Here is a 27,446-nt window from a genome sequence, read left to right on the forward strand (position 1 = left end):
GTGGTCTGAGCCAGGCCACCTCGATCCCAAGGAGGCCACCCCAAATCCATGGACTTGGCACCAAGTTACTATCCGCTACTGCCCCTGGCCCGGGCACCATCCCCAGCAAGCCCGTCAGTTTTCAAAGGTTTTTCAGGGTTATGTTTAGCCTCCCTCTCCCCCTCCGCAGCCATGGCACCCAATCCACATTTCCCATTCAGACCGCCATTGTCAATACCTGCAGTAATTCACAAGTGCGAGACATCCTCTTGAGAGGAGCGGAGCATCACAAAAGGGCGGAGCAAGAAGTTCCAACCGCTAATCACATTTAAATATATGCAAATGCTGGATTTGCATGCCACCACCAGCCCGGTCGCAAACCTGGTTATTGCCACCAGCGAGGGACCAGAGCATGGTACCCGAATCGACACCGGGCATGGCCCTCTATTTTGGCCAGGCGCCTGATTCTACGCCCGATCGCAGTTCGCGACCGCAGCATCGCGAGGCGGAGAATTTCGCCAATGAATTCTGTCACTTTAATTCAGTCTGCTGAGGATTCCAGAAGCATTTTATCTGACATATCACAAAATATTCTTTGACTAAGTAATTTCTCTGAACATGTGGAAGGCTGCCAGGATGCACAAGATCTGAGGCAGCCTACAGACTCCCCCTTGTTTTCTGGTAGCGCTGTGGAATATTGAATTGTAGATGAGAAGTACTAAGAAAACAGACTGGTTTGTTTATTCAGCTATCAATCATGTCATCACACTATATATACTTGCTCAAATCTGTAAACTAACACCACACACTGCCCGCCCTTCAACGTCCAGTATCCCTAACAGTATTTGGACTAGGCCTGGGACACAGCAGATGTGAAAGATAAAAGGCTACATGTTCCTCGGTTAAATGTTTTTGTTCCTATTCGATAATCTTGTATAATTTCAGAGAACAATTTAAAATGGTAGTCATGATTATTATTTGCCAATCCACTGAGGTTAGCTGAAGGAGTTGGACAAAGAGGGTTTAATAGGCAGCAATGCTAATTTCATATTAGTTAAGTCTATAAATTGCCATTTCAGCAATCTTTGCGAAAAGCAGAACAATTAGCAAAAGTGACACTAAATGGGTCATTTAGATGAACAGAAGCATGATTGGTGTGGTTAATTTATTAATATGTATTACATTGTTGGTGATTGGGAAACAATTTCGATGCAGGGACTGTGAACTGTGCAATTAGGTTATACTGATGTTCTATAAAATGGGGAACGCAAGGTCACATACCCAGTTTGCTGTGCCATATTGAGGAAAGGGAGCAAGGCCACATTTTGATTTGATTTGGATTTGGGTTTATTGTCACGTGTACCGAGGTACAGTGAAAAGTATTGTTCTGCATACAGTCCAGACAGATCGTTCCATATATGAAAAACATCGGACATACGATAGATACACAATGTAAATACATAGACAGAGACATCGGGTGAAGTTTACGCAGTGTAGTACCACTCAGTAGAGAAAATGCGTAGAAAGATCAGTTCAGCCCAATGGAGGGTCATTCAGGAGTCTGGTAACAGCTGGGAAGAAGCTGCTTTTGAATCTGTTAGTGCGTGTTCTCAGGCTTTTGTATCTCCTGCCCAATGGAAGAAGTTGGAAGAGAGAATAATCCTTGGGGAGGGTCTTTGATGGGTGGACCAGGACAGACTGTTGGTGATATGCACACCTAGGAATTTGAAGCTGTCAACCATCTCCATATTGACACCATTGATGCAGACAGGGGTGTGTACGATACTTCGCTTCCTGAAGTCAATAACCAGCTCCTTAGTTATGCTGATATTGAGGGAGAGATTATGTCGTTACACCACTCCACTAGGTTGTCTATCTCCCTCATGTACTCCGACTCATCATTATTCGAGATCCGACCCACCACGGTCATGTCATCAGCAAACTTGTAGGTGGAGTTGCAACTAAATTTTGCCACACTGTCGTGTGTGTGTATAGGGAGTATAGTAGGGGACTAAGTACGCAGCCTTGCGAGGTCCCGGTACTGAGGACTATCGTGGAGGAGGTGTTGTTGTTTATCCTTACTGATTGTGGTCTGTGGATCAGAAAGTCGAGGATCCAGCTGCAGAGTGGGGAGCCATGTCCTAGGTTTTGGAGTTTTGATATGAGCTTGGCTGGGATTATGATGTTGAAGGCGGAGCTGTAGTCAATAAATAGGAGTCTGACGTAGGAGTCCTTGTTGTCGAGATGTTCCAGGAATGAGTGTAGGCCACGGAGATAGCGTCTGCTGTGGACCGGTTGTGGTGGTGTACGAATTACAGTGGATCAAGGTATTCTGGGAGTATGGAGTTGATGTGTCTCATGACCAACCTCTTGAAGCACTTCATAATGATCGATGTTAAGACCACCGTACTGTAGTCATTGAAGTACTTTGCCTTGTTCTTCTTTTGCACTGGTATGATGGTAGTCCTCTTGAAGCAGGTGGGGACCTCGGAGCGGAGTAGGGAGAGGTTGAAGATGTCAGTGAACACACGCCAGTTGGTCTGCACAGGATCTGAGTGCACGACTAGGGACCCCGTCCCGACCCGTTGCCTTCCAAGGGTTCACTTTCAAGAAGGCCGATCTGACTTCGGAAACTGCGGTGGTAGGTTATGGGTGTGTCCGAGGCTACTGGTTGACAGCAGTTTGTTGGTTTCCTGATCGAAATGAACATAGAATGCATTGAGTTCATCGGGAAGGGGTGCTCGGTTGCCGGAGTTTCTACTTGGCTTTGCTTTGTAGCCCATTATGTTATTTAGCCGACAAGAGTCTGTGTCGTTAGTCTGTGACTCTAGCTTAGTCAGCAAGCTTGAAACTTTGTTTAAATGGGGAAGAGATTAATTGTCCGGCTGTTCGCTGATGGGAGGATTCTCTGGTCCTGCCGTCAGCGCACCCCCGCCCATGGGTTTCCCGGAGACATGTGGTAGCCTCAGTGAGAATTCCCATGACAGCGATGGGAGAAGAGAATCCTGCCGCCAGTGCACCGTCTCCTGCTGCCGAGAAACACACGTCTGGGAGGCTGGAGAATCCAGCCCATTGAAATCAGGTCACAGTCCTAATTTCGCAGCTTCAGCAAAGGCCCTGTCCAAGATCTGGACCTCACTGATCTAAAATGGTAGCACAAGAGCCTGAAGGCCTGACCTACTCAGTCTTCTGAAATTTCTGGCACAGAACTTCCTTTTTATTTTGCAATTTTATCTGGAAGAAGCAAAGTTCAGTAAAACACATCAGGGCAAATGATTAGTCTGACATTTTTACATTTTGGTGTAATAATCCTGCCAATAGTTTCCATCATCATTCTCAGTTACTGGTGGGTTTTCAATTGCACACTCTGTATTTGGTAGATCTATCTTTTGGCTCTGGAATTTTCCAGACCCGCCCACTGAGGGACCAGAAATTCCCACCTGAAATCAACGGATCTTTGACTGGTCCGTCAAAGTTTCTGTCCTACCCAATGATTCCCGCCTTTGGTGGGACTGGAAGATCCCGGCCTTTGCTTTTAAATACAGTTATCATCCATACAGATCTGTCCATGGCTTTGAAGGTCACAACAAAACTGAACCATTTACTACAGGGTCAGGAATCTGTGCAAATATCAACCTCAGGTCGTGCCAGGGAGCTGAGGTACTTTCCAGAGCGTCAGGGCACGTATCCAATTTGACATCACAGCAACGGAATAGTGATATAGGGCCATCCAGTTTTTAAAGGTTATGGCAGGATGTTGGATACAATAAATGGTACCCAACATTTATTTTGCAATAAGACCATAAGATGTAGAAGCAGAAATAAACCATTCAGTCCACTGAATGTTCTCTACCATTCAATGAGATCATGACCGATCTGATGTGTTAATCTTCAACTCCACTTGCCCGCCTTATTCCCAGAACCCTTGATTCCCTTACTGATTAAAAATCAATCTCAGCCTTGAACATACTTAACGGCCCAGCCTCTACAGCTCTCTGCGGTAAAGAATTCCACAGATTCACTACAATCTGAGAGAAGAAATTCCTCCTCATCTCTTCCATAAATGGGTGAACCTTTACTTTGGCCCTCTGGTCCTAGACTCTCCCACAAGAGGAAATGACATCTCAGCATCTACCCATGTCAAGCCGGCTGAGAATCCTATATGTCTCAATAAGGTCACGTCTCATTTTTTAAAACTCCAATGAGTACAGGCCCACCCTATTCACTCTCTCCTTATAAGAAAATCCCTCCATACCCAAGATCAACCTAGTGCACCTTTTCTAGACTGCCTCCAATGTCAGTACATCTTTCCTTAGATAAGGTTACTAAAACTGTTCACAGCATTCCAGTTGTGGTGTAACTTGTGTCTTGTATAGTTTTAGCAAAACTTCCCTATTTTTATACTCAATTCCCTTTGTATTGAAGGCCACCATTCCATTTGCCTTCCCTATTACCTGCTGAACTTGCATGCTAGCTTTTTGTGCTTTATGCACAAGGCCCCCCAAATCTCTCTGTGCAGCAGCTTTCTGCAGTCTTTCTCCATTTAAATAATATTCAGCTCCTTTATTCCTACCAAAGTGCGTAACTTCACATTTTCTTGCAATATATTCCATTTGCCAAGTTTTTGCCCACTGACTTAACCTCTCTATATCACCCTCGCCACTTGCCTTCTCATTTTTGTGTCATCTGTAAACTTGGCAATAGCATATTCACGTGCCTCGTCCAAGTCATTCAAATATATTGTAAATAATTGTGGCCTCAGCACGGATCCCTGTGGCATCCCACTAATTACAGGTTGCCATCCTGAAAATTTCCCTCTTAGCCCAACTCTCTGTCTTTTATCAGTTAGCCAATCCTCTGTCCATGCTAATATACCACCCCAACACCATGGGCTCTTATCTTATTAAGTGGCCTTATGTGTGGTACCTTCTCGAATGCTTTTTGGAAATCCAAGTATATTATATCTACTGGTTCCTCACAGTTAAGCCCCTCTAGTTACCTAAAAGAAAGGCCCACCCCTCACTAAATGTACAAGTTATAAATAACAACAGAGTAACCTACAATTGAGATTTTCTGGAATTTATCATGACTTCCTGACATTTTTTTAAGGAAGAGAATAATGGGAACAGATGGTTTGTGTGGGACAAGGCTCTCGTAAATGACCACTTTTAGAGTTATTGTCCATTAGAATGTATTTCTACCAGAGTAGAAGCCAGAGTGTTCTGAAAAGGATGCTTTCGCTGCCTTGATTGTTCAGAAGAAAGTCTACATTTTGCTCCAAATTGTGTGACCTGCATAACTGTAGCCAGCTGTGCCATTTTAAAATTAGCAAGGGATGCACCCTAACTGCTTTAGAGGCAGAACTACATGGAGCAGATCAGATTGTTCCTAAGAAGATTCTTTAGTGGCTGCAGGGGGAGATGATCAATGAAGAGTCATCATCAGTTTAACTATGTTTGTTACCACTGCAAGATCTCCTCCCTCCCCAAATTAATGAGAAATCCTGCAATCCAGTATTCATCCTCGATCATCAGACCATATTGTGGACAATTGCTTTGTTCTGACAGGATCATGAATGTCTAGGGTTGCCAACCCTCCACGATTGGCCTGGTGACTCCAGGAATTGAAGATCCAAGAGTGTGCCCTGGAAAAACCTGGAGAAAAATCATCAGAACATTAAAAAGCCCAGAGAAGATAGGGAGGAGTAGCCATTGTGTTACCTTCCCTGTCCTCATCAAGTCATTGAACCTCTTATCATAGAATTTACAATGCAGAAGGAGGCCATTCGGCCCATCGAGTCTGCACGGCTCTTGGAAAGAGCACCCTACCCAAGCCCACACCACCCTATCCCCATAACCCAGTAACCCCACTCAACCAACACTTAGGGCAATTTTGGACACGAAGGGCAATTTAGCATGGCCAATCCACCTAACCTGCACATCTTTGGACTGTGGGAGGAAACCGGAGCACCCGGAGGAAACCCACGCACACACGGGGAGAACGTGCAGACTCCGCACAGACAGTGACCCAGCCGGGAATCGAACCTGGGGCCTTGGAGCTGTGAAGCAATTGTGCTAACCACTATGCTACCGTTCTGCCCCAATTCTGCCTCTTCTCACATGGCTTGCAGTTCTCGGGATGAAAGAGGTGTCACCATATGTGGAACATACTTTTCTGTACACCTCCCATGGAAGCCTAGCAAGCTCTTGTTTCTTTGCTGAATCCAACAGTTTGTGAGTTATAGTCTCTCACTCAAATGTTGTGTTCGGCATATAACCTCTGTGCCTTGCTTTGGTTGTCTCTGCCAGATCCTCCAATGGAAGGCATCCTTTAAAGGTAGCACAAAATTACACATAGGTCGGCTACCTGACGAGTGACTCACTGAGCCAAGTCCTTCATTATTCCATTATATATTACTCCCCCAGTCTACTACTGTAAACTCAAGTTGGCTTCTTAAGAACATAAGAACTAGGAGCAGGAATAGGCAATTCAGCTCCTCAAGCTCGCTCCATCATTCAATACAGCCATTACAGAGATAAGGGATTTGTCTTATGGAGAGAGGTTGAGCAGTTTGGACCTATAATCTCTTAAGTTTAAAAGAATGAGAGGAGACCTAGGCTGGAAGTCTCCATCTGGGAGACTCTACTTCCCCACTGGAGTGATTTATGCTCATGCTGGGAGCACAGATCAGAGGTGACTCACTATTCCTTGCCATGCATTTTCACAGGTCAGAGATTGTGAGGGTTTCTATCAGGCCATCATTTTGCTTTCTGCAGAAAAGAAAGAGGAATTGAGAGCACTTAACTGCCTTTGATGTGGTCCAAGAGCTGTCAATCATAATTAGATGTTTATAAACATTCCGATGCTCCAGTCCCCCGCTTATGTGGGGCATTGAGGTTTGTGCCCCGCACAAGCTGGAGACTACAGCATCAGAACTGGTGCGGATCACGTTTTTTGGCAGATGCTGGATTTTCCGCCGCATCGGGAACTCAGTTACCATCAGTGAGCAGCGTACGGCAGAGAATCCAGCCCCTAATTGAGATGTAAAAGATGATAAAAGGGATTGACAAAGTAGATGTAGAGTAGATGTTGCCTCTTGTGGAGAAATCTAGAATGAGAGGTCACAGTTTTAGGGTAAGGGTAAGGGGTGGCAGACTTAAAACAGAGATGAAGCAAAATTATTTCTCTCAAAGGGTTGTGAATCTGTGGATTTCACTTACCTGAGTGCGGTGGATTTCAGGTCACTGTGTAAATTCAAGGAGGAGATTGACAGATTTTTAATTAGTAATGGGTTGAAGGGTTATGGAGAACAGACAGGAAAGTGGAGTTGAGGTCAAGAGATCAGCAATGATCATATTGAATGGCGGAGCGGGCATCAGGTGCTGAATTGCCTACTCCTGCTCCTAGTTCTTATGTCCCTATGGCTGATATCATCTCAGTGTCAACTTCACTTTCCTGCCCGTTTTCTATAGCCCTTCAACCCATTACTAATTAAAAATCTGTCAATAAGAACATAAGAACTAAGACCAGGTAAAATAAATATGTAAAGTCACCATAGTCCCAGATGACCATAGGCTCCCATTGATTGGGACAGCTGACTGGTGGTGATTTAACCTGACAATCACCACACCTCATGTGAGGTTGAGAAGGTGGAGCCTTCGTGAATACGCTAGTACAGGAATTGAACCCATGCTGTTGGCCTTATTCTGCATCACGAACCAGCTACCCAGCCAACTGAGCTAAACCAGCCTCTTGGCTGGCCACCAGAAGCAGGAGGAGGCAATTAAAGGCTGCACTGCAATTTTGCACACCACTCTACAGGTACGGTGGTCCCATTTTAACATGGGATTTGCACTTGAGAATCACCAGTGGCCATTTAAATGAGATGACTCCGCCAATAATGGTAGTCCCTGGTACAGTGATGCAAAACCAAGTGTCATTGGCCCGATGGAAATTTGAGGATGTTGGAGCTTTTCTTGCACTGGAAATGCATTGATTTGACGTGATTTAAACAGAGGTTATGGAGTTTGGTTTAGATTAGTCTCACTGTATCATTGTGAATCAAAAATTTAGACAGGAAAGATTTTACATTGGAATGGTACCAAAGTACTGCAGTCATTTTGGTCAGAAGAACATAAGATACACCACTGAGAATTAGAATGTTTTCAAATTTCTTTGCTGCAACTTTCCAGGTTCCACAGATGGGCAGCACGATAGCACAAGTGGATAGCACTGTGGCTTCACAGCGTCAGGGTCCCGGGTTTGATTCCCCACTGGGTCACTGTCTGCACGTTCTCCCCGTGTCTGCGTGGGTTTCCGCCGGGTGCTCCGGTTTCCTCCCACAGTCCAAAGATGTGCAGATTAGGTGGATTGGCCATGATAAATTGCCCTTAGTGACCAAAAAGGTTAGGAGGGGTTATTGGGTTATGGGGATAGGGTGGAAGTGAGGGCTTAAATGGATCGGTGCAGACTCGATGGGCCGAATGGCCTCCTTCTGCACTGTATGTTCTAAGTCTAAGATGTCATATAAATTATTCTCGCTTTTGTAAATTTCAAAAGGAATGTTACTTTGTGGCAAAAATTTGCATTTTTCTCCAAACTTGTAATTATGGTCGAAATGGGTTTTAATTGGATTATATTCCAAAGGAAGGCTAGATATTTGAGCTCCTTCTCTGCTTTCAAATCAACATTTTATCCTGAGGAATAACAAACCCTAACATCTGAATTGATTGTTTGGTAGCGTAGTACTTGAGAATTGCTCCACAGTAACGCCGTGACAAATCAGAGTTCACTGGCCATTCAATCAAGCACTCTCTTCTCGTCCAGTATAAATTGTTGTCACTTTCCGACCATTCTGATGAGTGCAAGAAGAAAAGCTTCAACGTCATGGGTGGGATTTTCCAGTCCCGCCAGCGGCTGGCATCATCATGGACGGGAGACTTTGGAGGGTGGATAAAAGTCAATTGACCAACCAATCCCGGCCTCTGTCTCTTTTCTCGGAAATGCCTGAGTCTTCACATGTTCTCCAAGCTTTGATTTGCTGCGGCTTTTATCTTGAAGATCATTCTCACCTGCAATTTCCTCCAAAGTTCTTTTTTCCAAATGCCCTTTGACAATAATCAACATTAATGAAGCTAGGCAGAGGAAGAGTGGAACTGATTGGATTGCTCTCTCAAAGAGTCAGCATTGGCACAAAGGGCCGAATAGCCTCCTTGCTTGTTGTAAGATTCCAAGATTCTTTAACAGGGAAGAGAGGACATCACAGCCAAGGCCAATCCCATCTATTCTAGTTATCCACACACCACATGCTTTTGCAGCAGGAGCCACTGCATCAAGATCAGGAGGTTTAACATTTGCTGAATGCCCCTGGAGTGAGTTGGGTACCCAAAGGTTCGCTGTGGCCCCCGTATCTAGCTCTCACTTCCAGCAAGTTGGAGATAATCATGACAGATATTCCCTTTTGCAGAGTCAGGGGACATTAAGGCTGATTGCAATGTTGCACAGTCAACCTGGCTGAAATAAACTTGGCACAGGCTGATGCATTGAACTTGACGTCTTGATACGCAGGGGTGATGGTGGCGTAGTGGTATTGTCGCTGAACTAGTAAACCAGAGACCCACATGTAATAAGTCCACGGAGGCAGATGTCCCGTCACTAGAATTCCTTTTATTTACAAACCCAACAGCTGAACAACCATGACCATTCAGTCTGCTGTCTACACCGTGAGAGCAGAGGATCTGACACTCCCTGTTATATACACAGAAAGGGGTTTCCTGATTGGGCCACTAATCAGGGAACTTGTATTCTAATTGGCCAATCTCAAAGGCCTGGCCTAAGTCATTACACTACAGTAATGCTCTGGGGTCGCAGGTTCAAATCTCACCACTGCAGATGGTGAAATTTGAATTCAATGAGTCCGGAATTAAAAGTCTAATGATGTCCTAAAAACCTATCTGGTTCACCAGTGGCCTTTAGGAAAGGAGCCAGCTGTGCTGCATGCATCCATCTGTATAATAGTACTAATTTTTTGCCTCATCACCCCCCCCCCCCCTCCAGATGGCACCGGCAACGCACACCCGCCGAGAGATGGAGTAAACAGGAGGTGGGCTGCCGGACCTGCGGCCCCTCACCGCAGCAGAGCAGCGGGCACTGGAACTGATCGGTGGATCGAGGGAGAGTGTGGGCACTGACATCGGGCACACAATTGAGACCCTGCTGCCCGGCCACAACCACCCACTGATGTGTTGGGTGCTCTGGATCCGTGGAACACATACAGGCCACCAACACTTAAAATAGTGCAACACTATTTTATTAAGTTAGAAACTGTTGAACATACTTTCACTGTGGGTTCACACGATGTTAGATTAAACTAAAGACCTATGCCTAACCAGTCTATGCACTCAGCACATGGTGAAGATCTGTGCTGTAAGCTGTAAGCTCTGTCCTTCTGAGAAGCTGCATCCCAAATGAGCGGGAACTCTGATGCCCTCTGTCTATATAGTGAGTGTGCTCTAACCGGTGATTGGCGGCGGTGTTGTGTGTGTTGATTGGTCTTGCTGTGTGTCCATCAGTGTGTGTGGCTGCACCATGATTTACTGGTGTATATTATGACATCCCCCCTTTTATAAAAAAATGTATGTGTGTAGCAATAAATAATGTGTGGTGAGAATGTTCCTAACTACGTGTGGGGTGCAAAGACATGTTTACAGGACTCCGTACATGAGAACTAAGCTATTTACATGGGAAGGTGCCTGGTGCAGAGAAGCAGTATGCAACAAGAGTAACGAGGTCAACACTATATACAAACCAGGGAAACGATCAAATAAAGCAACGAAACAATTCAGAGAGTCCATAAATTCAAAAAGTTCATAAATTTAGTCTCTGAGGTTGGCGACAAATTCTGGTTGATCGCCTCAAGGGTGGATCGAGAGCCGCCGGTTCAGGAGCGGGCTGGACTGCGTCAAAGTTAGGGGGAGGCTGAGTGACAGGGAGCTCTGCATAGTCTGTGACAGGGTCAGCAGGAGGGCGAGGCGACACTGGAGGTGAGCGTGGAACGAGACGAAGGGCGCGTCGATTGCGGCGCAAAATAGAGCCATCCGGTAGACGAACCAGGAACGAGTGGGGGGCCACCTGCCGAAGGACAACAGCGGTTGCAGACCAGCCACCATCCGTAAGATGGATGCAGACGTTGTCATCTGGAGAGCAGGGAGAACAGCTGCACAGGAGTCATGAGCCGCCTTGTGCTGTGCACGAGACAGTTGCATCCGGCGAAGGACCGGAACGTGGTCGAGGTCTGGGACATGGATGGACGGCACCGTTGTCCTCAGGGTGCGACTCATGAGTAACTGGGCTGTCGACAGGCCAGTGGACAGTGGGGCGGAGCGATAGGCCAGCAAGGCGGGATGCCGTGTCGAGCACGAATGACTGCAGACGAGGTGAGGTCGTGCAACCGTATCACCTCCGGTTAATTCGAAAAGTAGTCCACGATCAGGACATAGTCTCTACCCAGCGCGTGGAACAGGTCGATGCCCACCTTGGTCCAAGGTGACGTGACCAACTCATGGGGCTGCAGGGTCTCACGTGGTTGGGTCGGCTGGAAGCGCTGACAAGTGGGGCAGTTGAGCACTGTGTTGGCTATGTCCTCATTAATGCCGGGCCAGTACACTGCCTCTCGGGCCCGTCGGCGGCACTTTTCCACGCCAAGGTGGCCCTTGTGTAGTTGTTCCAGGACAAGCTGGTGCATGCTACGCGGGATGACAATGCGGTCCAGTTTTAGATGAACCCCGTCTACTACCGCCAGATCATCTCTGACAGTATAGAATTGAGGGCATTGACCCTTGAGGGGTCAGCCGCCATCTCGCGGCAAATTTGGACGAGGTGTTCATCCGAGGCAGGTAGATTGGAGGCCGCGAATGCCACATGGGCATCAACCTGGCAGACAAATCCCGCTGGGTCACATGGAGTGTTGACTGCCCTGGAGAGAGTGTCAGCAATGATGAGGTCTTTGCCCGGGGTGTATACCAGCTGGAAGTCGTATCGCCGGAGCTTGAGAAGAATACGTTGGAGGCGAGACGTCATGTCGTTCAAGTCTTTCTGTATTATATTGACCAGAGGGCGATGGTCGGTCTAATAGCTGGCAGGCTGATGGCAGGATGGCTGGTTTGACATGAAGGCTTTGGAGGTCAGACAATGAGATTAGCGGAGGCACCAGTGTCCAGGCGGAATTGTATTTGGGACCGGTTGACCGTAAGGGTGGCACACCACTCATCGTCCGGATCGATGCTGTATACCGATAGAGGCTGGATTCTTTGCTTCGGGGACACCCTGTTTTTTGTAATTATACCGATTCGAAAAGGCGCCTTCGGGTCCTCGGTGTCAATATCGGGTAGCAGGTCCAAATCGGGCTCGGTGACCATGGGTTGAATGGCCAAGGCATTCCTGCGAGGCTGGCTGGAGCTACGAGAGTTGGCAGGCTGAGCTGATCTGCATAAAGCAGCATAGTGGCCAAGTTTGCCACATCGCAGGCATCGTCGGGATTTGGCAGGACATTGCCGCTTTAAGTGGGCGGAGCCACAGTTGCCGCACTTTGTAGCGTCAGTACGTTCGCTGCACCACCGCGCATGCACGGTGCAGTCGTACGTGGTGGGCGCCTGCGCAGTACGTTCGGCGACATCGCCGTCCCCTCGTTTGGTGCGCACAAGCGCGGGAGTCCGCGAAAAGAGCTCAAAATGGCTGCCCTCATCCAGGCTGAGGCCCTGGAATTGCTCGATTGCTTGGACCCGTTCTGCCTCATGGGGACCTTGCCCGCCGTTTCAGCCGCTTGGATGTGGGAATACCGATTAGTGGCGTGTTCATGTAGCACTCGGGTGAGCTGCTTTACCTTGAGGAGCTGCTGGCATAGGGGGTCCGACTGAATATCGAAAACGATCTGGTCGCGTATCATGGAGTCGGAGGTGGGCCCGTAATTACAGGACTGCGCAAGGATGCGGTGGTGGGTGAGAAAGGACTGGAAAGGTTCATCCTTACCCTGCAAAAGCTGTTGGAATATATAGCGCTCGAAACTTTCATTCACCTCGATGTCGCAGTGACTGTCAAACTTGAGGAGGACCGTCTTGAATTTTGATTTATCTTCACCATCAGCAAAGGTGAGAGAATTGAAAATGTGGATGGCATGTTCCCCGGCCGTGGATAGGAACAGAGCGATCTTCCTGTTGTCTGAGGCAGATTCCCGGTCTGTGGCTTCACGGTAGAGCCGGAAGCGTTGTTTGAATATCTTCCAGTTGGCCCCCAGGTTACCGGTGATGCGGAGCGGCGGCGGCAGGCGGACGCTGTCCATTTTGCAGGATGGCTGTATGTTGGTGGAAGGCAGATCACTTGCAATTAGGTCTAAGAAGTTCTAACATCCCTCAACTACTGGTACCATGATGTGGTACACCATGATATACTGGTGTATATTATGATACCCACTACCCCCACACTCCTCTTCCCCACCACCCCATTCCGTGGTCCAATCAAGCGTCTTGTCTTGCATGATCACCTGGCGATGTGGCGGGCCCAACCCCAGGAGGAGAGCAGTGAGGAGGAAGACACAGACATGGACAGGAGCCCTCGACTTGCAGCCCAAAACACCACGGAACACCAGTCCGGGATGACATTGACTTCCCATCACAGCTGTCTCCAACAACCTCCACAGAAACACTCACCTCGGTTAGGCACTTTAGTGAAGATGCTCCTGGGGCACTATCTGCTACACACCATACATATGCTGCAGTACAGCAGGTGGAGGTAGGAACCCCTGAGAGGGTGGACAGTCGGAGGGTGGCCTGATCCCAGGGACCAGCTGCCATCCAGGTGGGTTTCTGGCTTCTGGACAGGGTGGTCCCATCGATAGTGGCAGAGGCAGGGCGCTGGCTGACATGGCACAGAGGGAGATGGCGCAGTCACTGGCTGATATGACACAGATCCAGAAGGTGGTGGCACAGTCACACATGATGTGTTACAGTCCCAGAGAAAGGTGGTCCACCCACTGTGCTCCACACCACAAGACCCTGGTCGGGGTGGGTTTGGCCTCCAGCACTGGCAGCACCAGGTGGCGGGAGAGCCTTAGGGGAAGCTCCGCTCGCACCCCCATCCCATGAGTGGACCAGGGGTCATCGGGCACCCCGAGGTAGGTGGAGGTGATGGGGCCCGTGGTGGTGAACCTGCAGGGGAGGTGCCCACACAGCACAGCGCCTTGGACTCTACCCCTCCTGTCCCTGGCTTTTCTGGTGGGCAGCAGGCACAATGAGGGGGCACCACACCACATGGGACACCCGAGCAGCAGCTGGGCCCATCCAGGCCCGGTGTCCCCCAAGGACGGCCAGCAAAAGGGCGGGAATCGCAGGCCGCAGAGAATACCAGGTTGGGCCCGCTAATCATATGCAAACGGTGTTTACTTAATGTTCAGAGTAGAATGCATTGATGCCGCTGTCGAGGGGATGGAGAATGGCAATCTGGCATGCGCCAAGCGCCCGCCATGATTTTGGCTTCACAACTGATTGGCTTCACAATTCCGCCCAATTGACTTTCCTGATTTCGTCGTCGGCCCATGGAGACTCCCACCCACAATGTTCGGCCTCAACTATTTTCTGTGGTAGCAAATTCCACAAGTCGACCACTGTCTGGGTGAAGGCATTTCTTCTCATCTCAGTCCTAAATGATCTACCCCTATCCTTAGACAGTGACCCCTGGGGCGGGATTCTCCGTAATCGGCGCGATGTCCGCCGACCGGCGCCAAAAACGGCACGAATCAGTCCGGCATCGCGCCGCCCCAAAGGTGCGGAATCCTCCGCATCTTGAGGGGCCGAGCCCTAACCTTGAGGGGCTAGGCCCACGCCGGACTGATTTCCTCCCCGCCAGCTGGCGGGAAAGGCCTTTGGTGCCCCGCCAGCTGGCACGAAACTGACTTTGCCATGCGGCGTATGTGCGGGGGCGTCAGCAGCCGCTCACGGCATCCCCGCACATGCACAGTGGAGGGGGTCTCTTCCGCCTCCGCCATAGTGGAGACCATGGCGAAGATGGAAGGAAAAGAGTGCCCCCACGGCACAGGCCCGCCCACGGATCGGTGGGCCCCGATCGCGGGCCAGGCCACCATGGGGGCACCCCCCGGGGCCAAATCGCCCCACGCCCCCCCCAGGACCCCGGAGCCCGCCCGCGCCGCCTTGTCCCGCCGGTAAGAGACGTGGTTTGATTCTCGCCGGCGGGACAGGCATTCCAGCAGCGGGACTTCGGCCCATCGCGGGCCGGAGAATCGCGGGGGGGGGGGCCCGCCAACCGGCGCGGCGCTATTCCCACCCCCACCGAATATCGGGTGCCGGAGAATTCGGCAACTGGCGGGGCGGGATTCACGCCAGCCCCCAGCGATTCTCCGACCCGGCGGGGGGTCGGAGAATCCCGCCCCTGGTTCTCGACTCCCCCGCCATCGGGAACTCCTTTACTGCATCTACGTTGTCCCGAGTCCTGTTAGAATTTTATAGGTTTCTGTGGGATTTCCCCCACTCTTCTAAACTCCAATGAATATAATTCTAACCGACTTAGTCTCTCCTCATATGACAATCCAACTGTCCCAGGAATCAGTCTTGTAGACCTTCACTGCGCTCCCTCCATAGCAAGAACATCCTTCCTCAGATAAGGACACCAAAACTGCACACAATACTCCAGGTGTGGCCTCACCAATGCCCTATACAATTGCAGTAAAACATCCCAATTCCTATACTCAAATCTTCTCACTATGAAGGCCAACATACCATTTGCCTTCTTTATGCCTGCTGTACCTGCACATTTACTTTCAGCGACTGATGCATGGAGACACCAAGGTCTCGCTAAGTATCCACCTCTCTCAATTAGCACCCATTCAAATAATAATCTGCCTTCCTATTTTTGCTACCAAAGCGGATAACCTCACATTTATCCACATTGTACTGCATCTGCCATGCATGCGCTCACTCACTCAGCTTGTTTCTTTCTATTTAGTGAACTCAAAAGTAGAATCACATGGGATGTAAAACAGGCTCAGACCTGCTACCTATATTTTTCTGCCCAATTGTGAAAGTTTAAATCTAGCTTTCATCTCAATGCGTTGAGTTTTCCTTCTTGTGCGCCATATATGGCAAAATTACATTTCTATTTATGAACAACAGATAGATGGTGATGAAAGTTTCCCCCTTATGTTTTACATGTCGGATTTTGGTGGAACATCCACACATACAGCTGCAGGCTTATGAAAATGATAACTTTCCCGGAATGTTATGAAAACAAGCAAGATATATCACAGCTACTTCTTAATCAACAGCAGATGAACTTTATAATGTTTGAATAAAAGAGCTTCCATTTCATTCAGTTCTCCACTTCTCTTTATTTTAAAATAGCAGACTTTTCCTCATGACCATATACCTTTTTCTATATTCTCGTTGCAAATGTTTGGATTTTTCTGTGATGTTGTAAACAGCTCCCCCTCCTCAGGTACTTTACACCATTCCATTTCAACACCCTCACCATCACCCTCCTTAAAGTTCCCATTCTTGTCTCCTCTATCCTTATAAATTATTACCAAATGTGCAACCTCCCTTACCTCACCAAAGAACTTAAGTGTCACTCCCGAAACCCATGCCCATCTTTCCACCACTCCACATTTCTCTAATCAAGATGTTGCCCTTTCACAGCACTGAAACAGCTCCTAAAGGTCACACATAACATTGAATGTAACTTTGAATACAGTGCACTACCCCTCCTCACCTATCTGCAGTCTTTGGCATGCTTGCCTGCAACACCGTCCTCTGCCAGCTCTCCTCTGGTATCCAACTAAGTGGGATACGGACAGGAGAATAGTCAATGTCTAATCAAAATCGTCTCTGAATGAGAGGAGATTTCTTCTCGTGAAAAAATATCCAAAACGTCACTCTGCACATTCAAACAAGCAGCCCCTGCAGGCAATTTAGTTTGAACTAACAAAGCTGAGACTCTGGTCTCAGCTAAAGTTTTAAAACCCACACAACAAACTTGCTCATGAAAAAACGGAATCTCCACCTGACGTAAATCTCACCCTGAAGGTTTATTATTGACTTTTGACCACATTATGGCAGTGAAATGGGCAGTTAATTAGCCAAATTGCCTTTTAAACAGATATTTAAATAACATGGGCGGGTTCCTGACCTTTTGACCCACCCATGTACCCCATGATCACAAACCAGCTTGATGGCATCAAATAAAGCTTCTTCTCCGCTGTTACCAGACTGCTAAATGACCCTCTTATGGACTGACCTCATTAACACTACACCCTGTATGCTTCATCCGATGCCGGTGCTTATGTAGTTACATTGTATACCTTGTGTTGCCCTATTATGTATTTTCTTTTATTCCCTTTTCTTCCCATGCATTTAATGATCTGTTGAGCTGCTCACAGAAAAATACTTTTCACTGTACCTCGGTACACGTGACAATAAACAAATCCAATCCAATCCAATATGCCCAGAGTCCTAAACGGCACCCAATGTCATCACACTCCTTAACACACTCCACAAAGTGGGAAATGCCCTGGATCACAGAGCTTATGATTCAGTCTGAAAACACACTGGCCGGAATTCTCCGGTCGTTGGGATTTTCTTTTCCTGCCAGCAGCACACCCCCGCCCGCGGGTTTCCTGGTGGCGTGGGTCGGCTTTAATGAGAAATCCCATTGACAAGCAGCGGGAGTAGAGAATCCCATCGCCAGCGAACGGTGTGCCGCTGAGAAACATAAGACTGGGGAACCGGAGAATCCCGCCCATTGTCAGCTTCCACGTGTCGACTGAATATCCTCAACCCAAGGTCACCAACACTACTCTTGACCCATTGGCCGCTCCACGTTGTTTGATGTCCGATCTTGGAAGAATCAAAATTTCTTTCAATTAAATGTTGCAAGCACCAATGCCATTGCCCTCACTTCTCGCCACCAAATCGATTACCTCTTCACAAATTCCAGCTCCCTCCCTTGCCACTGTTAGAGGCTGAACTGGATTATCTGACCATAAAATGGCTTTCTGACTCCAAATCCTCTTCATCAGCAAGAATGTCCACTTCCGCCTCAGTGTTATCATTCCTCCCTGATCCGAGCACAGCCCTTTGCCTCCAGAATCCTGATACAATCATAGAATGGTTAAAGGATCTTATTCAACCCATCACCTCCATACCAGTTCTCCTAGTTCCACTAGCCCACCCTTTCCCTGCAATTGTTTTCTCTTCAGATGCTTATCCAATTTTATTTAAATTTATTTGATTGGGACATAGGGCACCAACACAGGACAGCATCAACTAAAGTGATGGGATTTGTGTCAATTATGATACAAGGTGCAGAATTATGGGCAAGCTGATATTTATAAAGGGGAAAGAATGAGAGGGCTATTCAGAGAGCTTTGAAATAATCTATTCTGGAGTAGCAAAGGTGAGATTGATGGTTACGGGGGCAAATTGATTGAGGTAGAGAGGCAATGATGTTGCAGAATATGTTCTTGAGAGAGAGAAACTAAAGCGAGATTGGCACAGGATCGAGGGTTGGAATGCGGGAGGTTTGGTTTATGGCCAGAGTGAATGGGGAAATCAGCAGGATAGACGGTCTCTAGCTTGAAAACAAAGAAATCAATGAAACCCCTGCACTTGTTGCTAAAGATGAATGTGGAGCAGGGGAGGATAGGGGTGTTAGAAGAGAGCTGGTGGTAGGGAAAAGAAGTTGGGATTATCTTCACTCGTCAGGAATAGTGGACAGAACCTGGGACAATTCAAGGTGGTCCAACCAGATTGAGGGCTAAGGCAGTTATGTGCCAGCTACACTCAACGTTATGCCTCTTTGGATTTGAGGGAGAACATATGGAGGCCACACCAGGAGGGAGGACAAACATGGGGAACAATAAAGATTTGCTGTTAACAAATGAATCAACGGTCAAGGCAATGGATTGGTTGAGCAAATCTAAGTGCCATGGTGACTGAAGGCCAAAGGCTAGACAGTATAATGTTTGAGAGTGAACCACTAAAATCTTGGTGAAGATATGGGATAGGATTCTCCGCTTGCCGACGCCAATTTCGTAATGGCCGATCGGGCGGAGAATCACTTTTTCCGACCGAATCGGGGGCGCTGCCTGTTTTCAGATGCTCCGCCCCCTCCAAAACAGTGTCATCAAGGAGTAAGCTGCATGCCATTGGGACAGCCTCAGAATGCTACCTGAAGGCCCTCCCCTGATGCTCCGCCCCCGATGGGCCGAGTTCCCAACCGAACGGTTGACTCATGGTCTCAGCGGTCGGGAACCTGGTGTGGCGGCTGGGAACTGTGTCCAGTGCCGCCACAGTCGTCGCCGTACGCATGCACAGCCAAGGACCCGACAATTCTCCAGCCGTTTATTTTGTGAAGACCGTGTGTTTTACGCGGCACGGCTGCTAGTCCCTCACTGGTCAGAGCTTCGGTGCTGGGGCTTTGCCGAATTTTTCATCGTAAAAATTTCTCTCTGACATAGCCTCAAAATCGGACAATCCAGCCTGTTTTTTTCAAGAGGTGGGTAGTGGGGAGGTTGAAGAAAGTCTTATCATTGATTCAGGCCACAGAAGTGGAGTGGTAACAGGAGAAGATGATGGCTGTATATCTGGATGGGAGAGTTTACATGCAAAGAGAGGTGCAGAGAGAATAGGAGCGTTGTAAATTTGAAAGAGAGAAGGAAAATGTCTAAGCTGTGTATATAATTATTTTTATGTATGAACATCTGAATAAAAGGGAGGAAGACAGATTTGCACTTTTCAGGCCGCCAGGCATCGCAAATCACTTTACAACCAGTGGAGGACTTTTGAGGTGTAGTGAATGTTGTAATGTAGAAAAGGAAAGACACTGGCATTTATAAAGCACACTTCTCAGAAACAAAACAATAACATTTGGAAATGAGAGGTACTAGTAAAACCTGTCCAAACTGGTCTTATATATTTTAAAATGGAACACCAATATTACTGATTTTTTTCAGGGATTTGACAGCTTTGAACTGCCTTTTCCTTCTGGGTAATATTTCACAAAAGTAATTACATTGTGCAGTTTCTATTATTATATGAGTCGAATCTCGGTACATAATTCGGTGAAACATTAAAAAAATTAGTTCATGGGATTTAGCTCATGGGACGTGGGCGTCGCAGGCTGTACCATTTATTGCCTATCCCTAATTGCCCTTGAGGGTGCAGTTAAGAGTCAGCCACATTGCTGTGGGTCTGGAGTCACATGTTCCTGTACTCGAGACCTCTTGCTATCTATGTAACTATAGACCAGTAAACCATTTTCAATACTTGTGTTTTGGCAAGTGTGTTTTGGGGGAGGCGGAGGCCGAGTATTGTCACTGGATTAGTAAACCAGAGACCCAGAGTAAAGCTCTGGGGACCCAGGTTCAAATCCCACCACTGCAGATAGTGAAATTTGAATTCAATAAAAAAAATCCGGAATTAAAAGTCCGATGGGACAGCAAGGTAACACAGTTGCTTCACAGTTCCCGAGTCCCAGGTTCAATTCCCGGCAAGAACGGGAGATAAGGGGCGGGATTCTCCACCCCCACGCCGTCGTGAACGCAGTCGAGGTTCACGACGGCGCGGAACGGCCCCGGTCCCGACCGATTCTGGCCCTGACAATGGGCCAGTATTGTGGCCGTGTCATCTACCCGCGCCAGGCCTTGTCGCCCGCATAAAAGTGGCGCCGCATAGATGACGCGGCCGGCGCCGCATAACGGACTTCACCCGCGCATGCGTGGTTGCTGTCCTGTCCAAATCCGCCCCGCAAGAAGATGGGGGACGGATCTTGCGGGGCCGCGGAAGGAAGGAGGTCCTCCTTCAGAGAGGACAGCCCGACGATCGGTGGGCACGATCGCGGGCCACCCCACATTCAAGGTGAAGCCTGGTGCAGGATCCCCCCTCGCCCCCCCACAGGCCGCCCCCCCAGCGATCACGCACCGCCCACGACTGTAGCGACCAGGTGTGGACGGCGCTGGGGGGGGAACCCGCCGTTTTGGCCTGGCCGCTCGGCCCATCCGGGCCTCAGAATAGCGGGGGTGCCGGAGAATCGCAATTTTGGGTATCTCCGGCGATTCTCCGGCCTGCGAAACTCGACTGGCCCGTTCCCGCCGTTTGGGAGAATCGAGGGAGGGCGTCGGACGGGCGTCCCCGGAATATTTCAGTGGCCCAGGCGATTCTCCCAACCGGCGTGGGAGTGGAGAATCGTGCCCTTTGTTCCCTAAAGAACATTAGTGAACCAGATGGGTTTTTATAACAATTGACAAGGTTTCAAGATCATCATAGAATTTACAATGCAGTAGGAGGCCATTTGGCCCATCGAGTCTGCACCGGCCCTTACAAAGAGCACCCTACTCAAGCCCACTTCTCTACCTTATCCCCGTAACCCAGTAGCCCCACTTAACCTTTTTGGACACTGAGGGCAAATTAGCATGGCCAATCCACCTAACCAGCACACCTTTGGGCTGTGGGAGGAAACCGGAGCACCCGGAGAAAACCCACGCAGACATGGGGAGAACGTGCAGACTCCGCATAGACAGTGACCCAAGCCAGGAATCAAACCTGGGACCCTGGAGCTGTGAAGCAACTGTGCTAACGACCATCTGGATTTTTAATTCCAGATTTTTTTATTGAATTCAAATTTCACTATCTGCAGTGGCGGGATTTGAACCTGGGTCCCCAGAGCATTACTCTGGATCTCTGGTTTACTAGTCCAGTGATAATACTAGGCCTCCCCCTCCCCCAAAACACACATGCCAAAACACAAGTGTTGAGAATGGTTTACTGGTCTATAGTTACATAGATAGTGAGAGGACTCGAGTACAGGAACAGGATGTCTTGCATTTATACAGTGTCTTGGTGAGACCACATGTAGTATAGTGTGCAGTTTTAGTTTCCTTATCTGAGGAAGGATGTTCTTGCTCTAGAGGGAGTGGAGCACAGGTTTACCAGACAATTCCTGGGGTGGCAGGATGGAAACATGAGGAGAGATTGGACCAGACAGTGCAGATACAGGAAGGATGCTCCTAATGATGGGTGAGTCCAGATCCAGGGGTCACAGTCTAAGGATATGCGCTAACCATTTAGCATTGAGATGAGGAGAATTTTCTTCATTCAGAGACTGGTCAGCCTGTGGAATTCGCTGCATGTATGTTTTCTAGGAGTTAAATATAGCTCTGGGTGGCTAAAGGGATTAAAGGACATGGAGAGGATGTTTCCACTTGTAGGAAAAACTAGAACCAGAGGACACCATCTCAGACTAAAGGCATGATCCTTTAAAACTGAGATGAGGAGGAACTTCTTCAACCTGAGGGTGGTGAATCTGTGGAACTCTTTACCGCAGAAGGCTGTGGAGGCCAAATCATTGAGTGTCTTTAAGACAAAGTTAGATAGGTTCTTGATTAATGAGGGGATTAGGGGTTATGGGAGAAGGCAGGAGAATGGGGATGAAAAAATATCAGCCATGATTGAATGGCGGAGCAGACTCGATGGGCCGAGTGGCCTAATTCTGCTCCTATGTCTTATGGTCTTATGGATATGGGGGGAAAGCAGGAACAAGTTATTGAGTTGGATGATCAGCTATGACCTTAGTGAATGACGGAGCAGGTTCAAAGGGCTGAATTACCTACTCCTGCTCCTATTTTCTATGTTTCTATGACTACTGTAAGATTTGTCCAGAAATATAATTTTGTCTCCACAGAATTTTCCTCCTAATTGCTAGAAGATGTGTAATACTTTATTTTTGTGGTAGCTTTGTTTATTATAACCCAAGCATTTTGTTGATTTTGCTCATCTTTCTTCCCACCAGATCCTGCTGTTTCATATCCTCAATCCATCGCCAATTTTATTAAAATGTTTCAGGTCACTATTTGTGACCAGCCTTGCTAAGAATTGTTCAGTGTTATTCCTATTTGCAGAATGATATTTTCTGTTTCAGAGAAATTCTTTAAATAAGTGAGTATTTTATTTCTTTATTTTTAAAATTGATGGAACAATTTTTAAAGAGCAATTTGCTAAGTTAAGTATATCAGCATGAAGGTTTGTTGGTAGCAGTGTATGTCAGATATCGAGGTATAATACCACGTATAATACCAGTGTTGATCATGCACCCTATATTCACTCTAGTGGCTTCACAAAATTAAACATAAAGAAAAAAACATGCTTTTATAGAGCACCTTCCACAATCTCTGGGTATTTACCTCACAACCAATTAATTACTATTGAAAATATTGTGAAAATATTTGAATCTCAGAAACCAGGGGCAAAATTCTCATCCAACGGCGGGATGTCCGCCGACTGGCGCCAAAGCCGGCGCCAATCAGACGGGCATCGCGCCGGCCCAAAAGTGCGGAAGGCTCCTTTGGGGATTTCCGCCCCGCCAGCCGGCGGAAATGGCGTGTTTCCCCGCCAGCTGGCGCGGAAATGCGGCGCATGCGCGGGAGCGTCAGCGGCCGCTGTCAGTTTCCCAGCGCATGCGCGGGAGCGTCAGCGGCCGCTGTCAGTTTCCCGCGCATGCGCAGTGGGGAGAGTCTCTTCCGCCTCCGCCATGGTGGAGGCCGTAGTGGAGGCGGAAGGGAAAGAGTGCCCCCACGGCACAGGCCCGCCCGCGGATCGGTGGGCCCCGATCGCGGGCCAGGCCACCGTGGGGGCACCCCCCGGGGTCAGATCGCCCCGCGGCCCCCCCCCAGGACCCCGGAGCCCGCCCACGCCGCCTGGTCCCGCCGGTAAATACCAGGTTTGATTTACGCCGGCGGGACAGGCAATTCCTGGGCGGGACTTCGGCCCATCCGGGCCGGAGAATCAAGCGGGGGGTCCCGCCAACCAGCGCGGCCCAATTCCCGCCCCCGCCCAATCTCCGGGAGCGGAGACTTCGGCGGGGGCGGGATTCACGGCAGCCAACGGCCATTCTCCGACCCGGCGGGGGGATCGGAGAATGACGCCCCAGATTGTGCATAGTAGGATCCAACAAATAAAAGTGGAATAAATGACTGGGTTATCTAAATTTAGACTTTTATTGATGGATAAATGTTGACTGGGAGAACTCCCTTGCTCTTCTTCACACCATGCCTTGGATTCTTTGGCATGTGCCTGAGAGATCACTTTAATGTTTCATTCGAATGACACAACCTTTTGACTCAGAGGCGAGCTATGACAGAACCGGCATTCTTTAATTACCCCTTTTGAGTAATCCAGTGCATTAATTGTGTTTGTGAGTGTTTTTTTTAATTATTTGTTTTCAGGAGATGGGCAACAATGAAAAGGTTGCAGTTATCTCCAGTTCTGCTGATGACGTTAATCACAGAGCGTGGGACATGAGTTACATGCATACCAGACTGGGATGGGTGGGAGTGTTCCTTCCCTAAATGACACAACGTAGAATTACACAGAATCTGCTTTACAGAAACAGGCCATTCAGCCCAACTGGTTTCTGCCTCCTCCCACTTTAATTATCTCTTCCCACTCTGTTCTCAGAACCCTCTATGTTTGCATCAAGCTACTCCCTAGATCAGTGTTTTCCAAACTTTTTTTATGGGGACCAACTTTTACCAACCGGCCAACCTTCAGGACCTAACCCGGCTGGTCTTCACGACCCATGCCTGCCGACCTTCACAACCCACGCCGGCCGACCTGCGTGACCCACCATTTTCTCTTACCTTGTTTGTTGCTGACAAAAATGGAGGAAATGGTTTTGGTTCTCTTTGGCCCCTGAACTTGAAATAAAAAGGCTGCGACTATATATACCCGATGATCGGGCACAAATTTCTTTTATCTGTTCCTGGCCATTTTGAAGACCGCTCGCAGCCGGCATTATTAAAGGCTGGCTGCTGCACACGGATTTGCGCAATCAGGAGCGCCGCGACGGATGGGTCCGCGACCCTCCCGACACCCACCCACAGCCCACCCGTGGGTCGCGCCCCTGAGTTTGACATAGCCTGCCCTAGATGATCGACTCTCGTGTTTTCATCCCCTCCTTTCGGCAATGAATTTCGTATTCCCACCTCACTCTGTGTGAAACTTGTCCCTCTGTTTGATTTGTCAGTACTATCTTATATTTTAGTCCCATCACTGACTCTATCTTTCCTAATAGTTACACTGAGTGGGATTTTGAGGCGGTGGAGGCAGCCTGCCATTGGCCGGCAGTGGGATCTTCCAGTCCCGCCACAGTCAATGGGGTTTCCATTGCTCACATCATCCTCCGCTGCTCACACCATCCTCCGCTGGCGTACCTGCGGCAGCGGGTCGTCTTCAGCGGGATCGGTGGAACCCACCAGCCGGAAACTCTCGCCCACCCTCTTAAATCTAGTAACATCCTTCTAAATCGTTCTTGCTCTTTCTTCAGTGTCCAAATCTCCTTTTTGTAGTATGGAGATCGTGAATTGCGCACGATGCCCAAAGAATGGTCTAGTGAAAGTTCTCTGTGATTTTAGCATTACACCCACCAGCCTCCCCCCCCCAGCTTTTGTATTCTGTTCCTCCACAAATAACTGTCTGTGTTTTACTTTCTGGCCTTATCATCTTTCGTTGTTACTTTAATGACTTAAGTATTTGTTTTCCCAGGCACATTGCTCCTCCAACCAATTTGCCGTTTATTTGATCAACAACATCTTCCATTTATATAGCGCCCCCGTCAAGTGTCTCAAGGCACATCCCAGGAGTGTTGGTCAACCAAATCTGACATGGATTCACAGGGGGAAAATTAGAACTGATGATCAAAAGCCTGGTCCAAGCAGTAGGTTATAAGAAGCATCTTAAATATAGAAAGCTAGAGAAGCAAAGATGTTTAGGGCGGGAATGCCAGAGCTTGGGACCTACACAGATGAAGGTACAGCCGCTAAATCGTGAAGCAATTGAAGTCTGGGTTACGCAAGAGGCCATCATTTGAGGTATGCAGGGAAATCGAAGGGTTGTGAGGCTGTAGGGGTTACAGATATGGGGAGGAGGCAAGGCTATAGAAGGATTTGAAAACAAGGACGGGAATTTTGGTACAGTGTCATTGCCAAGCTGAGGGGCCATTGAGGTCAATGAGAAAAAGTATGATGAACGAACAGGACTTGGTGTGAGTTAGGGTTTAAGCAGCAGAATTTTGGATGAGCTCAAGATTTTGGAAGGTGCAAAATTGGACACTGGGCCATGAAAGCATTGGAATAGTCAAGTCTGGAGGTAGCATATATGGGTCAGGGCTTCAGCAACCAATGAGCTGAGGCAGGGGTGAAGTCATGTGATATTATGAGGAAGTAGGTGATATGTGTGGTCAGATGTTCATCCCAGGATTAACTAGGATGTCAACATTGTGAATGCTCTGGTTTAGCCTTGGACACTGAACAAGTTGGGCTTTCACAATAACACGGACCGTAGTAGTCATTTTCTGGTGTTAGGTCACAATTTACTAGGTTTCTTGGATTGAAATGTATGGCGATTGTTCCTATTCCACAATAACATATCATTTGAGAAGCAAGAAGGCTTAGATCAGGCTTCTCCAACCTTTTCACCACATTTGCAGGTTTTTAATCACTCAAGGAGTCGATCAGTAATTTTCAGAAACGTAAGGTTTGGCACAAAAATAAACTGAATTCAAAAAAAACAAGTTGAGGTTTTAAGGAAAGAAACAATTGCTCAGCAAAAGTATAGCAATGTCATATAATAAATTGTTAAGTTGAAAAAAAGTCATAAGAGTAAATTGTTAGGTTAAAAAAGAGTAAGTAATAAAAATGACCAGAGTATGAGCGGGTCAGTGTGAGAAACTCTTTCTTCTCAAGTGTACATCAAGATTTTAAGTGCATGGATTCAAAATAATGGGCAAAAGGAATAGAAGTGATGTGAGGAAAAATTCTTGCAGAGGGTGGTTGGATTCTGGAACGAACTTCCCAAGAGAGAGCTGGAGGCAAGTTTGATTGAGGTATTGAGATGAGAACTGGATTGCTATCTGAAAAGATATGGGGATAAAGCAGGGGAGAGGGATTAGGTAGAATGTTCTTTCAGAGAACCAGTGCAGACTCGATGCGCCAAATGTCTCCTTCTGCACTGGAAAGATTCTGTGGGTCCATGCGTGTGTATGTGTTGGTTCATGGTGGTGAGTAACCGGAGACTGGCCGGAAGACCAACTCTCACTCACACCCACAAACCCACTCAGTCTCTTGCACTCACCTCCCACACAAACACTCAGTTTCTCACACTGCCCTCCACACATAAACTCAGTCTTTATCCTCACTGGCAGGATTTTCCGCGCAACCCACCATGTATTTTGCAGCGGCAGAGGCGGCACACCATTGACCGACAGCAGGATCTTTTGGTCCCGCTGTTTTCAACGAGATTTACCATTAAATGCGCCCTTTCCAGCCCTGCAAAAACTTCCTCCGGCGCTGCCGAAACCGCCCTTGGTCCCGCCAAAACTGCACGCTCCCATATCCGACACAGAAGACTCCCTGG

The 27,446-nt window shown here is 48.1% G+C and overlaps 1 long non-coding RNA gene across 1 annotated transcript; it reads right to left on the reverse strand.

The window, feature by feature from the left end:
* Positions 1–1,302: 1,302 nt before the first annotated feature.
* On the reverse strand, positions 1,303–27,446 carry LOC140393559 (uncharacterized). Its single transcript, XR_011935662.1, has 2 exons — positions 27,254–27,446; positions 1,303–3,213 (listed from the first exon to the last, which is right to left on the reverse strand). It is a non-coding gene; the product is annotated as an uncharacterized lncRNA (long non-coding RNA).

This window comes from Scyliorhinus torazame, chromosome 17 (genome assembly GCF_047496885.1).
Source record: "Scyliorhinus torazame isolate Kashiwa2021f chromosome 17, sScyTor2.1, whole genome shotgun sequence".
NCBI classification, from domain to species: Eukaryota; Metazoa; Chordata; class Chondrichthyes; order Carcharhiniformes; family Scyliorhinidae; genus Scyliorhinus; species Scyliorhinus torazame.